This window comes from Coenobita brevimanus, chromosome 7 (assembly GCF_032717465.1).
Source record: "Coenobita brevimanus isolate Jiangsu-jjx chromosome 7, ASM3271746v2, whole genome shotgun sequence".
NCBI classification, from domain to species: Eukaryota; Metazoa; Arthropoda; class Malacostraca; order Decapoda; family Coenobitidae; genus Coenobita; species Coenobita brevimanus.
Window position 1 is genome coordinate 30,052,228 of NC_136960.1, and position 2,828 is coordinate 30,055,055.

Here is a 2,828-nt window from a genome sequence, read left to right on the forward strand (position 1 = left end):
CACTTGGGGGAGTTTATTACCCAGGAAGCAGAGTGCACATTGAAGGTATTTCCTGTAGTCGTCACGGTCATGGCCCTCCCGGAGTTTGCTGACAATGAAGGAAGCCCGCTCATCTCGGTGCTTTGAGATCCATTGATCTAAGTGTTGTGGATTGAATTGATCACCCTGAGCTTTGTATGGTTTGAAAACCTGCTGATAAATGATATCCCAGTGATCCCTTATTGGCTGAATAGGAGAATTTTCGGGGTAGAGGAGAAGAACGCATCAAAGATCCCTGTGAAAAACTCATGGATGTGTTTTGGGACATGCCATGAAGAAGAACGGTTTCCCAATGGCATTCTAGACGATGGTGCAAGCCCCGCTGTGGACACCTGTATTGCTTGTGGTAGTATCAAAGCAGAGGCTGGCCACCCAGTCTTCTACTTGCGACCACTGCTGCAGGACGTCCAATACCGCTCTCCTTATCACCTCTCCCATCCCAGAACTCAGTTCTGGGATGGTCTTTGATATTATCCAGAGAAAGAATAATTTCTCATTGGAGGCAAAACATGCACGCCTTGCAGGGTGAGATAGCGGCAGGCAGTTGTGCTTATATTTTGAGTGAAGTCATTGCTCTTGAAACGGAACACAATTAGCATGTGTGCATTCACCAAGTACTTATCTCCTCATCCTATATCTCCATCTCATAATAAATTTCTCAGTAAGATAATGTAATTTTTCATTCCATTCTTGCTGCCTCCAAACTACTTCACTGAGCTTTAGAGAAAGTTTTTGATCTACAGGGTTTAGACAGCCATCAATATCCATTTCTGCAGATGAGGGTTCTTTGTAGCTGAATTAAAAAAAAAAAAGTGACAGTCACAGCAAGAATGAAAGGTACAGCAATATCGTAGAGGTAATCCAGCATTTCTAGGAAAAATATATTAAAATACGAAAAACATACGCCTTTGTTAACGTTGCTTTTCTTACTGTGTCGTGTTCATTTTATTTAATTATTTCATATCTTGTTTTGCCTCTCACATCAGCCCGCCCAACTTGTTAAAACTTGGCCACGGAGAGAAAGTGCTAAGTATGAACTGGAAGGCACTAGGATGAACTACTGTGAACTGGAAGTTACGAGGATTGAATGGGAGATGCTAGGAATGACTGGGAAGTGCTAGGATGGACTGTAAGGCATTACAATGGACTGAGGGGCTGGGACGGACTGAGTGTAGATGTTTACTGGGGGTTCTACATTATCATCATAATCAGTCTTGGCATCATCACTGTCAAAAATTTTATACACTCTCTTCTCTGACGAGTGTTAGTCTAACAGCGACAAATACTAAATTTGTATAACAGAAGTCTCATAGGAAACCATGGTATAGTTAACCCGTGGACTGCGCAATTACCTTTTTTTCATCCCACCCCATGGTGTGCAAAAAACGAAGGAAAAAAAGAGTTTGGGGGGGGTTTTGTTTATTATAAACTTGAAGAAAAACATCCAGGGCATATCTGGTAGAAAAAAATAATAGTGATCTCTCTTCATCTGAGCGTAGGGCCACGCATAAATTTATGTACGGGAGTGGTGAAAAATGAAATAAAAAAATTGTTTTTGTTTATTATAGCCTACTTGAAGATAAATATCCAGGGCAACATCAGGTGAAAAGAAAAAAATATATCTCTTCTGTCTTTGCATAGCGCCATGTATAAGTCTGTGTACGGGTCGAGTTGTTTTCGGTGATGCATGACCAGCACAGCCTGAGCTGTGGCTCGCAACGTGATGCTACCCAGCCTGAGCTCTGGCTCGCAACGTGACACTACCCAGCCTGAGCTGTGGCTCGCAGTCCACGGGTTAATACTCTAACTCACCAGAAATCTCCTTATATCCCAGCTAGTCCCTCTGATTTGGCCAAATCTGCCAACGGCCATACCACGTTGAGTACACCGCTTCCCGTCCGATCAGCAAAGTTAAGCAACGTTGGGTCTGGTTAGTATTTGGATGGGTGACCGCCAGGTAACACCAGATGCTGTTGGCATAACGTTCTCCCTTCGTGTCAAGTGGGGTTGGTGGAGGATTAGTGCCCCTCCCTGTAAAACAATTATCTCTAAGCCCTTGGCCACCCTGTTTGGGATACATGGCGTCTGGCAATGAATGAATGAATGAATGATTAAGGTTACTTAGCTTGATAGAGTCAGAATAACAGAGGACAAAGGGTGCGAGGTCTCAGTCAGTTCCTCTGGGCCTTTCCAAACGTCCTTGGTGCGATTTGTACACGATGCGGTTTGAATGAGCTTCAGGAACAGAGTGAAAAAAATAGCGAGTCTCTCTCCCCTCACAGGATCAGAGATGCCAAATGTTATTTAATTACAGTTACCTAAATACAGTGAATTACTTCATGAAATATACAAGGAAAATCCAACTTAAGATAATCTTATTTTCAAATAAAACTAAGGCCAAATATTCACTTTATCTATGTGAAGATGTGTTAGACCTTCCTCTGTTTTCTCGTCAGGATACACGTCATCGTGCCACGCAGGCACAGTCATGACAAATGAAAATTCCTAAGTATTTTACATGCATTTACAATATACTTGCCCATAAAGGTTAAATGCTGTAGCATTTAATTTATTAATAAAAAGAATTATTTAACGGAAGTAGAACGTAATCTCTGGGTTTAAAAACCGCTTCAAATAGTCATTAACACTCTCTGGGTTTTCCTCTGCATTCAACAGGGACAACTATTTTAAAAAGAAAAGAGCAAAAAATGATATGCTGTATCATGTAATGTGACCCCTAGCCAGGAGATCTCTCCACAAATTTTGAGAACCCTGTGCTGCAGCCCTTC

The 2,828-nt window shown here is 42.0% G+C and overlaps 1 non-coding gene across 1 annotated transcript; it reads left to right on the forward strand.

The window, feature by feature from the left end:
• The first annotated feature begins 1,899 nt into the window (after positions 1-1,899).
• On the forward strand, positions 1,900-2,018 carry LOC145405345 (5S ribosomal RNA). The gene has a single exon (XR_013898336.1). It is a non-coding gene; the product is annotated as a 5S ribosomal RNA (ribosomal RNA).
• The last annotated feature ends 810 nt before the right edge of the window (positions 2,019-2,828 follow it).